Source organism: Diplotaxodon limnothrissa, linkage group LG15 (genome assembly GCF_057381915.1).
Source record: "Diplotaxodon limnothrissa isolate DT_005_m linkage group LG15, D_limnothrissa_male_GT1.1, whole genome shotgun sequence".
NCBI lineage: Eukaryota > Metazoa > Chordata > Actinopteri > Cichliformes > Cichlidae > Diplotaxodon > Diplotaxodon limnothrissa.
Window position 1 is genome coordinate 20,521,297 of NC_140610.1, and position 13,287 is coordinate 20,534,583.

The following is a 13,287-nucleotide window of genomic DNA, read 5'->3' on the forward strand; positions in this document are numbered from 1 at the left end:
CAAATTTAATGAATAGAGGGAAGGAGTTTTTACTTGACAAGACTCCATTTTGTCAACACAACTGGGTTTTTTTTTCTTTTGCAAATACAGAATGCCCCTAAGGAAGGTATCAGGCATTTTCTTTTTTATAGCAAATCTCACTTGAGGAAAGACAGCACGGTGAAATAAACGTAATACCTGCAGAAGCCCGGCAATACCAGGGATAAGATGTTGCAAGGGAAAATACGGCTTAAAAATATCTATGCAAAACTCAGATTTTGGAGGGAGTATTGTGGTGTTGTTCACAGAGTCAAGGACTAATTATTCCAGTACATTTCCAGAAAATCATCAGCTCAGCCATGAATTACAAGCTGTTCCAAGGCTGTATATTCTATAACAAAAATAAAAGTTGGAGAAAGTTTGTGTAATTAAGACCATAAACATTGCCTTCAATTTCCTGTAGACCCACAGCTATTCAAGACAAATATATACTTCGATTATTGGCTGAAGATAGGCAGTCGAAGGCCAACCCCTAACTCGAAACAGCTTCTACCTCTTCTTAAATGATGATAATTGCAAATCAGTGGACAATATACATGTTTGGCAACTGTTAGACTGACTGTATTGTAAAAACAAATTACTGCATTAAAAGGAAAACTGGAACAAAAGCAATGATGTGCAGCGTGTAGTTATTTATATTTGTCTTCATATCAGGAAGAAAAGGAAGAAAACCCTGTAGAATAGTCCTTATAGGATACAGAATACAATATGATAATTAACATGCTGGGTCCACAAGAGTACACGTACACAGCTGTTGAGTCATTCAGCTGTAATTTTTGCACCTATAAAATGCAGCACATTGCACTGTTGGGTCTATTCCAGAAAATATATACAGTATAAGTGGATAAATGTATATAATCTGTGTTGAGACACAGAAAATGTCCAAAAGCACATTTATAGTTAATTTATACTGAACAATAAAAATGAATTTCAGCAAAACATCATTATACCAAAACAACATCACAGCTCCTGAAACAACATGCAAGTGTTCACCTTGCTTACATCATTACTTTTTGCTGGGTGAAAACATTTTTTGAATCTATGTGCTTCAGCTTACTAGAACTGATGGAAACTGAAAAAATATATAAAGCAAGAATTTGGGTTGCATGTAAAGTCACCTAAAGTCTAAACTAAATTTTAAGGTTTTCCTGCAAGCTGCTTATTTTACTTCCTCGTCTTACTGTTTTTTTTTTTTAATAAGACAGAAAATGTCCACATAACTGTGTTTGGATAGAAAAAGAGACAATCCTAAGAATTTGGCCATTTCAAATGGCAGACTGTGACTTACTATCCCATATGGGATATGAGCATTGGACAGCACAATTAAAGTCAGCAGTTGTATCAGTTGCGACTGCTTTAGTGTTTGATTGAAACTAGAGCTAAAAAAAAGTATTCCCAGCTAATGGAACGTCTTTGCATTAATCTAGGATGCAGATACAGAAAATAGAGTTTTTAAGAAGACAAACTGTTCTTGTAAGGTAAATGGCCTGCATTTGTATAGCGGTTTTTCTCAGTCCCTAAGCACTTTACACTACATTCAGTCATTCACACACTGGCAATGGCAAGCGACATTGTAGCCACAGCTGCCCTGGGGTGCACTGGCAGAGGCGACACTGGCGCTCTGACCACCACCAGTAGGCAAACATGGGGTTAGTATCTTGCCCAAGGATATTTGGCATGCAGCCAGGAGGCAGCCTGGAATCGAACCCCGACCTTCTGATTGGTGGCTGACCTGCTCTGCCACCTGAGCTACAGCCACCCCATGTGGCTGTCACTTATAACTAAAACAAATGTCTCTTGCATTAAAAGAAATAATCAATGGTGCAGATAAAGTGAACCCAAACGCTTCAACTTGATAGCAGATGTGGAATTAGCAACAATAAGTCCTCCAAACTCTCAGAAGAAAATAAGTTACAGAAGCTGACAGCCACACTTACCTAAAGACGGTTTAGCAGGCAACCAGTGTTTGGATAATGCAATTCCTGTGTCTTATGAAAAGGTTTAAAAATGACAACACATTTAGATCTGCAGGCGGTTAAGCAACAATAGCTACCCCCTGCCACCACCTCCAGGTCTTCCAGAGGGATGCTGACACTGTCCAGTGCCAGCCTATATGCATAAACTCTCTGGATATACAGATCTTTGCTAGCATCTCCTGAAGGTTAGATATGTCAGGAAGCATCCTAGACAGATGTCCCAACCACATTAAGTCACCATTTTTGATGAAGAGGACCAGTGACTCTGACCTCCTCCACCTCGCTACAGACGTTGCACTGATCTTTTCAGGCCAATGCTCCGTTCTCCTTACACTCATGACCAACCCTAGGTACTTGAGCTTCTCCATTATTATTTCTTTTCTAATGACCTTAAGTATTACTCATTCTCCTGAGCAGAATGTCTCAGTCCTCCGCTGCTTGCCTTGCTGTTTATTTTTCCCTCCCAGCAATCTTGTCTGTTTGTTTCTCATTCTCTCGGTTAAGTCTGATTGCACGGCTGATCGTCCATGCCTCGCACTTGTTTGCGTCCCGGCATCTTTGCCACTCTGTACAGCATGTCCTCATTACTAAAACATCAAGCGTGTTGCATTAATGCTCCCTGACAGCCCCGCCTTGCCTCCATTGATGTATGCTTAGCTTGACATTTCTCGAGGTTCCCCAACCAAACACTCTCACATATCCCCACTGGCCTTCTGCACCACAGGGTGGAATTGTTTGTTTTCGTCTCTTTGTCTTTTTGCCAGCATCTGTCCTCCTGTTCCTTTTATGTGGACGTCAACTGCAACCTTGTCCTTCCCCAGTACCCTTTATATCAAGATAGGATTTTTCCTACGCTGTCTTAAAGGAATCAGACTATTCAAATATTTCCTTGCATTTTTGTACATCTTTAAGAGGACTGGGGGTGATGTGAGAAAGTAAAGCCCATTCTGTGGAACACAGGATCTCTGTATTCCTTGAGCATCCTTATTCAATAACAAATCTGCAACTATCTGCTGCATTACTTCATTCATGAATATTCAAGAAAACTAGGCAACTCTTGCTGAAGACAGCAAGTCAGACAAGTCAGGATGAATGGCAGCGGCTTTGAAATTCTCAGGGAAACAATTTGAAAATTGTTGAAACTAAGACTAATGATTAAAGAAAGAAGTCTTTAATCATTATACACAACACACAATGAAAAATGTAATAATATAGATTATCATAATATAGACTTCTATTCAAAAGGGGAAAAACTGAGTGTTCCAAAAAACACTTGGTTGTCATAATAATAGAATTTCAAACTTGATACTGATGGACAGCAAAATAAAAATGAAAATACCTAAAACTAAAAATACATAAATAAAAAAAATTAAATTGATTATAGAGGGTTGATAAGGTAGACTGTTGGAAACAGAAATATTGGCAAACAATGTTAAGACAAACATTTTAGACACAAATAATTGTGATGTTAAATTAACACAGTTTGCTAACATTAGAGACGTAGACAACTGACAATGTTTGCTTCCTTTAGTCAGTATTGATACAACCAAAACAGTAAGTACTACTTTATTAGTTTGTCAACATTAAACGCCACCATATTTATCATTTTAACTGTTTAGTCATTTCCACCTGCTGTAGTTCAAGTCTCTTACATGTCACACATTTCACAGGGTCAAGTTTTAAAGTTTCTGCTAGCCTCTTATTTCCTGTTTGGTTTTAAATGGAGAATTTAAAAAAGTTATGTGTTAAGTAAATAATTTATGCATTTACTCCTCTCAGATGATATGAGCAGCCTTAAGAATGAAAATGAAAAATAATAAAATGACATACCTAAATTTAGAGGGTAGGGAAATATTTGAATTCTCCCTTCATGCTTGATATCTGAAGTCCAGAAAACCGTCATCATTTATCAGTCTATTTGACTGTAAGACCTTCTTGTACATTGCTGTACCACTGTGATCCTCTGCTGTGCTGTTGCTATCTATGTCAGTGTGCATGTAGTTTACCTCTGCCAAACCCACCTGGATGCTAATTGCTTCAGTTACATCCTGCTGCCTTTAAAACAGCTGAGCCATGTAAGGCAACATGATGACATGATGAGCGAAGCCTTGGGCCAAAATGTCTGTCAAGCTCTACATTATTTACATAGAATTAGAATCATTAGCAAGATAGTAAAAAATGAATCTTAAATCTTAAATAAATATAAGTACAGAGACTAAGCCCTCGGTTTCTGACTCTGACACTTGCTAGACACCATAAAGATGGTGCAAAATTCCAAGATGTTGTTGAGATCTAATGACTGTGAAAGCCATTTGTGGGTAGTGAATTCATTGTCATGTTCAAGAAACCAGTTTGGAGCCCAAAGTGTGTCAAGAAAATGTCCCAGCCTGAACTGCAAACAAAGATGGATCCATGCTATTATGTTATCTACACCCAATTCTGATCCAACCTTCTGAATGTTGCAGAAAAGGAGACTCATCAGGCCAGACAGTTTTTTCCAGTCTTTTATGATCCAACTTACATGCAAAACCCATGTAAACTGCAGTCTAAATTTTCTTTTCTTAGCTGACAAGAGTGCCGCCCAGCGTGGTCTTCTGCCGCTCTAGCTCATCAAGGTTAATTCAGAGATGCTCTTCTGCATAACCTGGCTTTGCCAAGTGGTTTGTTGAGTTACTGTCAGCTTCCTATCACATTAAAATGACATTTTAACATTATCCACATTATTTTGTGTTTTGATAACTGGTGCTCTCTGCATATTTTCAGTAAATCAGCATTTTGTGAAATATTCAGATCAACTCGTGTGATACCAACAGTCACTTGAATCACCTTTCTTCTCCATTGTGTTGCTTGATTTGAATTTCTGCAGGTCTTGCTCATGTCTACGTGCCTAAATCAGCTGACCTGTTGCCATATGATTGGCTGATCAGATATTTGCATTAATGAGCAGTTTAACATGTTTCACCTAACGAAGTGACCAGTTAGTGTAAAGTCTGCCAATACAAATGCAGCTGAACAAACTCATGGCACGTATAAAAGGTTGTTGTTTTTTTTGTTGTTGTTTTTTGTGGCCACAGAGAACAGTCAAGCTTTTTTTCTAAAATCTTAAAAGGCCTGCTTAGTACACTGAGGACACAATTTTTTCATTTTTTTCCCACAGAAACCAAATTGTGGTTTCTATGAATAGATTGTGATGCATTTTATCCTAGAAAGGGACAGTGTTTTTTAGCATCTCACATTCATAAATTCAAGTGACATTACATTACAATTCTAATAGCAGGCACATTTGGGCCTAACATGTGCTACTTTTTTGGCACTTAAGTCTCAGATACAGCACTGGCAAATGTAGTGTGGGCCTGACATGGCCTACAAGTCATTAACAGGCCTTGATATGGATTATAATCAATGTAACGTAGTCCAGATGTTGTGCTGATGTCATGATGTACTTGACATCTGCCCCATAAAAGGTGAAGCTTTTGGAGTTGAGACAGCCAGACTTGGAAAGTCAAATGTGGCCCATTACTGAACTGCAGGTGTAGACTTACATTGCTATCAGCAACAACACTGGCTACTGCCTTTAGGAAATTTATCTTAGTCAATATGGCTGACATCAGCTGATGTTTGATCGATAAATCATTACGTAAATAATTTAGAAATACTGTTTTCAGAAAAACAACAAAATGGTGATTATGAAACAGGGTTTGGAGGATGTTTCAATGCTATTATTTTGTTTAGGTCCTGCCCTCTAGCGGACACAGTCACATGCATCTTGCAACTTTAACAGTTCCAAAAGCAATATGTGGCACATGGTCTCTATCACTCTGCTACGTCTATCTAATAGATATCCATACAAAAACAGCTGTATACCTCCAGCATATGCGTGCTGCCAGATCTCTGGACCCATTGTTGCACAGCTGGTAGGGAAATGTCATTGTTCACCGCAGCGCCTAGAGGAGGGATGTCATACACTATACCGATCTCTGTTTGTTTGGCTTATCCTGACAGGACCAATTCATCACTGTTGGGCATGTTGGCTTAGCCTTCAGCACGACCACAGCAAGCGCAGCAACTTTTCCACGGGATGAATGCTCATACGCTTAGTCCTATCTCCTCTGGCTCACTGCCACTTTCTTTTCATGTGCCCTTCATGCTTTTTATTCTTCTATCTTGCATTGTCTCATTGTTCTGGTTCTTCTCTGCTGGTCTTTTTGTAGGTGTGTTTCTGAGGCGTCTTTTTGTTCCCCTTTTCCTCTATTTTGCACAAATCCTCCCCCTTTGTTTATCCTCATTTAGCACAGAACTGCAGTGTTTACAGACGTTAGTAATCTCCAAGAATTACCCTTGTGACTGAGTGTCTTTTTACTAACAACTGTAACCTGGTTCATAAGAATGAGCCTGATTACAGTAATCTGAACAAATACTGGTGACATTCAAACATCAAGTACACAGGTAGAAAACAAACATGATAAATGGACAATCATGCATTTGTCAGGGTTTCCACCAGGCCTGGCCTAAGTTGACCTAAGCTGGAAAGACGTATAGGGGGGGTTTGTATATTCTATTTATTACACACACACACACACGGTAGAACTTGCCAATGTATCTTTTCGACATTTGTGGTTTTGACAGATAAAAACAGCTTTAAAAACCACCGAAACAGCAATAAATGTAATTAAGACCATGCATGTGTGATTACTTAACACTGATATCAATCCTTATGTTCATTAATTACAGATAATGGCAGGCTAGATTTTTCTTTGGCATATGTGAATGATGGTGATCACGAGTCTGTGGTCTCTTGTATAAAGCCTGCTCTCTGTGTCTCTGCTTCTCCCTCCCTGTATTTCTGTCTGCGTGCAGAGAGGCACCCAGGCCGACACAGCTCCACTGTTCGCTCTGTAGCTCGCATTAACCTGCCGCCAGGGTTAACAACCTTTCTGCTGGAAACCCTGTATGTTTTATTATAAAACAGAAAGCACAGTGAAAAATAACCCACCCCCCTAACACTCTCTTTCTCTCTCTCTCTCTCTCTTTAGTGTTATTGATGACCCCACATTGCACTACCTATGATAAACTGGTTTGCAAAAGGTACATATTGTACTATAACAGGGACCGGTTGTATTGTGAGTTTGAGTCATAGCAGCATTTAGGCGCCTGCATATCTGTTTGCAAATCCCCCGTGTCTGACAACGGGTTATTGTTCTAAGATATCAGCATGTTCAAAGAAAAAGCACTGAAAATATAGACTGAACTACCTGCAATCATCTTAAAGTTTCGCTTTCTCAATCAGAGCCACTCTCATGCCAAGCACACTGTACTTTAACAATAGACAAGTAAATCTGTCAAGTAAAGTGTGTGGCTTTAAAAGAGGGCTGTGATCAAACCTGTATGATGTCAGAGAGAGGAGACATGTCTATATCTCAGGCAAACAGCACCCACCTGATAGTCAAACGTTCTGTTTACTAAGTGCAGCCAAACAGAGGACATTTTAAAAGCTAAAGAAATTAAAAAGGGGTTGTTTTATGTTTCAGATCAAGCAAGAAGGAAAGGGCATCCCCAATGTCCAGTATGAATAAATAGTGATTATTTTGAAAAGTAAATTGTGATATCAAGTCTCAAGTATTGCAACGATAGCTTTAGTGCAGTCACCCTATTATTTTTGTTCAAATACAAACATGCACAATACAAAAGGAATATTTTAATACTTTTTATAACTATAATCTGCAAATAAATAAATAAAAAAAAATCTACTTTGCAGCTGTCACCCCTGCAGCCCACGTCTGCTAAAAGTTTTACTGACCTAACCAACTCACAGTTTTCTAAATGCATCTAAGAATAATGATGCTGACCTCTTCATTGTAGGTCTATTTTGATGATGTAGCCTAGCAGACTTAACAAAATGCCACAATGAATTTCTCCAGTTATCAAAAATGCAGTTTTGATATATCACACTAATTACATTGCGTCATGTGAGTTTTCTCAATAATATAATACACGTAAAACAGTCTTGTATATAATGTACATATACACATCACTTTGAAAGACCTTGCGAGAAGAAACCACGTTTGCACCATGTTTATACTCTCAGTGAAAATCTTCAAGGCTGTCCTCTTGCTAATTAGTTCTTTGATAATGAAGTCAACCAAACAATGTTAATGAGAAACATGTTGTACATTTGTGTAGAAAATCACAGTTCACAAATCAGCACTTAGTAGAGCACTATTCACTGTGTGTGTACAATATTGTGTTGTTTTGTATTACTGAGCCTGCAGACCAGATAGATTGTCTTGCTGTCAGTTTGCATTAAAGCCATACAGAAAATGTCAAACAAGAAAGAATAGCTTTACCATTTGTTCAGTATAGCTGCAAAGGAAAGCCACTGTGAAATTATTTGATACAAAACGATGGTTATGCAATAATGCTGGCAGTTACAATCACTTTACTGCAGCACTTCATTTAATGGTTTGATGCTTTTACAAGCAAAAAATGCCAAATGGTTGCTAGATGTGAGGATTTTACTGCTCTTCTTTCTAATGTGTGGCAAAACGTGAGAGCAATTCTGGAAGAATATTTGATAATACAAACAACAATTAGCATCATCCTCATTCAATCATATTTTTATATTTGAAATGTAATTGTAACAATTGTAATAATAATAGTTTTAGTTTAGTTTTTGTTTTTTTTGGGGGTTTTTTGGTGGCAGGGGTTAAAACACAGAAGTATATGAAACATTGTAACCTGCAGAAATTTATGTTCATGATTACAAAATAAATTCAGTGATTTTATCATTAAAGTGAGTAGGTACATCATGGACAGCGGTTGGCAGTTCTAAGCGCAATCAGTGGAGTCCCCGATTTTAAGCCCTATGGGAGTGTCTGCAAGAGGGCCATGGACCCCCTATTGATCCTCTACATAATCACACGAGCCAAGGTGTGAAAATGGGTGTAGGTCACAATCAATTAAGGTTTCAAGTGGACCCATTGTGAAACCTAGCCCCAACCTATCATGTGATTATTTTTGGTCAAATGATCCAGAATGTGGGTGGGCGTTAAGGCCCACACAAATTATTAGGTAGAGGATCAATAGCGGGCGCATGATTCTCTTGTAGACACTCCCATAGGGTTTATAATCTGGGACTCTCGACGATTGAGCTTAGAACTGAAAAAGCTTCTCGGATGAGAGGTGAAACATCTTCAAGAAAACTTAAAGAAGTCCAGACGCTTTTCTTTCCAAGCTCCTTAGACTACAATGACCTGGATGACTGAGAACCTTCACAGACATCATGTCTATATGTTAACTAAATGTTAGAATTGTGTCAATGTCCCACTATTTATGGACATAAATATATATATATATATATATATATATATATATATATATATATATATATATATATATAGATATATATATATATATATATATATATATATATATAGATATATGTAGCCATCTGGTGTCAGACTGATTTGGTCTTTCATTTCAAATTCAAATTCAAATTCAAATTTTATTTGTCACGTACACAGTCATACACAGTACGATATGTAGTGAAATGCTTGGACAACTGCTCGTGACCTAAAGAAAACAAAAAAGGAAAAGGCTATGAATAAGATAGGAAATAAATATGAAAAATTAAAAAGGGTAAATTTAACTAGGAAGGAATAGAATATAAATTAAGGTTAAAAAATGAAATAACTGTACAACACAAATTAGAATGAAGGGTAAATTTAACTGGGAAGAATAAGATAAAGATAAATATATAAATTAAAGTTGAAAATAAAATAACTGTACAACAAAATACACAATACACAATATAGAACTATATAAGAATGTATGAAGAAATCTAAATATAAATAAATATATACACAATAACAGCAGCTGTACAAGTATTAACCGGAAATGAAGAATATAGTGACCAGTGTTGTGCAAAACCAAAGTCCAGAAAGTCCAGTGTGTGTGTAAGAACTGTATGTGTGGGTCAGTACTGTGTGGTGGTGTGATTGAGAGACCGTATCGCCTGCGGGAAGAAGCTCCTCCTCAGTCTCTCTGTGTTGGTCTTCAGGGAGCGGAATCGCTTTCCTGACCTCAACAGAGAGAACAGTCTGTTGTTGGGATGGCTGAGGTCCTTCACGATCTTCCTGGCCTTGGTCCAGCACCGCCTGCTGTAGATTGAGTGCAGGTCAGGGAGCTCGGAGCGGATGGTGCGCTCAGCTGACCGCACAACCCTCTGTAGAGCTCGTCTGTCCTGCATGGTGCTGTTCCCGAACCAGGTTAAGATGTTTCCCGCCAGGATGCTCTCTATGGTGCACGAGTAAAAGTTCCTGAGCACCTTGGAGGGCAGTTGGAAGTCTCTCAAGCGTCTGAGGTGGTAGAGACGCTGTCGGGCCTTTTTCACCACGGTGTTGATGTGACAGGACCATGACAGGTCCTGCGTGATGTGAACTCCGAGGTATTTGAAGCTGTCCACTCTCTCCACTGGGCACTCGTTGATGACGGGGGTCTGGTAGTTCCTCTCCTGCTTAGTGCTGAAGTCCACTATCAGCTCCTTTGTCTTACTGACGTTTAGAAGGAGGTTGTTCCTCTGGCACCAGTTCTCCAGATTCCTAATCTCCTTCAGGTAGGCCGTCTCGTTGTTATCAGAGATCAGGCCCACCATTTTACATGAATTGAGGCAAAAAATACACAAACTGGTGCCTAAAAGTTTAACAGAATAAAATAAATGAAACATGAGAGCACAATTTTCTTTTTGTGCCCCTCTTGCCTCAAATATTCAAGGGAAATTTAAGTTAATGATAGTCACCCAGCAAGTGCAGCATTTTTCAAAGAAATGAATCTGCAAGTGATGACTACACTACCACAGCATGTGGTGCACAATAATAAGTATGAAAGTGATGCATAAATGTCAGTGCTTGAGTGGTTTCCTGTAACCACAAAAGTACACACTGAGCCAGTTTGATGACCTTCCTTTTTTTCTACAATTTTTTCCACTTTATTATATATTAATAAAGATATAGTTTGAGGACCACTAGAATAGATTCTGGGTTTTTCTACAGTCAGCCCTAGTAAGATGTATAGTTACTGTAGGTGTGTCATTTCAGCGATTTTATCCGTCTTTCCAGGTTGTTTGGTAAAAAACTTACTCAAACAGCACTTTCACGCAAGTGCCTTAAAAACCTATTCATCCATCCACACAAAAAATAAATAAATAAATAAATAAATTATTTTCTTCTTTTTTGTACCCGGGGACCCTCACTCTGGCACTGTTTAAGTGTTTTTGACTAAGCTAGTACTACTTGTATAACTTCTTTTAAGACACACAATGTTCTCCTTTTGGGAAAAGAAGTTATCAGAAGTTTAGATAAACTGATATTTTATATTGTATGCTGCACTGTATTTGGCAGATATGTGACAGTGCGAACGCCGCTCACAATTCTCAACACGAAAACATAAAAACAATAAAAGCAGCAAGTAAGAAAAAAGAAACATAAAAGCAAGAAGGGTAACATCAAAGCAAAAGATAAAAGAAGAAGAGATGTGAACAATTAATTAGAAATCATTACCTGAATGTTTTTCTATATCACTGGGACTTCAAAAATGATTACACAGATTTAGCAGCAGGAGATGCTTAGGCAGTTTGATTTAAAGTCTAGAGGCCGTGCTGGCACAGAACCAGTCACTCCTCATTTCTAATCTAAACTTGGTGTCATCACCATATAGTGAAGTAAATCCAAAGCTAAAACATCCCAGGCACTAGGACGATGTATATGATTAAACTTACCTAAAATTACCTGCAGTCTTCAATACTGATCAGTTACTGTAACCACGTCAGTGCTTATATTTTCTTACTTGATGAATCAGACGCTATAAATTAGACCTTTCTTTAAGAAGCTGCTTAAGAAGGACCAAAAAGCTCTCCAGAGAGTGATCCGTACAGCAGAACGCTGCTGCAGGATTGCTCTCCCCCCGCTTCAGGACACCTACACCAGGAGATGCCAGACTAGAGCAGCGCAGATACTGAAGGACCCGTCCCATCCTGGCAACAAACTGTTCCAACTTCTGCAATCTGGTAGAAGGTTCCGCATCTTCCGGGCAAGGACAGAGAGACTCAAGAGGAGCTTCTATCCCCAAGCCATCCGTGCCCTAAACACACACACCCGCCCGCTCACATCATCTCACATCATCTATAATTGACTGAGACAGGACTCTCTTCCAGACACTAAACCAAGGCACAATGTACATTTCAAATTCCTTTAATTTTAAATATGTTTATATTGTCTATCCTGTAAAATAGTCAGAAGTCTATTCATATTAATGTACAGAATTCACCTGCTTGCTGCTACTACTGCACATTCACCCAATGTATATTATTTATATATATATATATATATATATATATATATATATATATATATATAAAATGTTCCTCCTCTACAGCCCCCCCCCCCCAATTTTTGCACATGTTGAGGAGCGTGTCAGGCTACATTTCACTGTGTGTTATACTTGTATAACTATGCATGTGACAAATAAAGGACCTTGAACCTTGAACCTAAGAACACTCTGGAAACAGGTCCAATACAAGATCAAACATGTCACTTGAAAATGGAAAGAGAAAAGAAAATTAAATCGCAATCAGCAAGAAATACGACATCAAGTAGTCTCTGTTATTATCAGGATGTCCTAAGAACTCCCTGAAAAGCCTTCAGTTAATTCAAAATTGCTGCAGCAAGAGTCCTGACAGGGACCTGAAAGAGAGCATATTTCTCCTACATTGGCTTCTCTTCATTGGCGCCTTGTCAAATCCAGAACTGAATTCAAATTCCTGCTCACATTCAAGGGTCTTGAATAATAAGGCCCTATCTTATCTTAATGACCTCATAGTAGCATATCACCCCATTAGAACAGAGTATAACTAGAGTATTTAGAAGCAGAATGGGTGACAGAGCCTTCAGCTTTTAGGCTCATCTTTTGTGGAACCAGTTTCTAATTTGGATTTGGGAGATAGATACTACCTCTACTTTAGATATTAGGCCTAAAACTTTCCTTTTTTTACAGCACATTGTTAGGGTTGGATGAGGTGACCCTGAATTCTCCCTTAGTTATGCTGCAATAGGTTTAGGCTGCTGGGAGATTTCCATGATGCACTGAGTGTTTCGTCTTCAGTCACCTTTTTCATTTAGTGTGTTTATACACCTCTCTGCTCTCTTCATCCACTCACCCCCAGACAGTCGTAGCAGATGGCTACCCCTCCCTGAGAGAGGTCACCAAAGCTCTTGCTCAC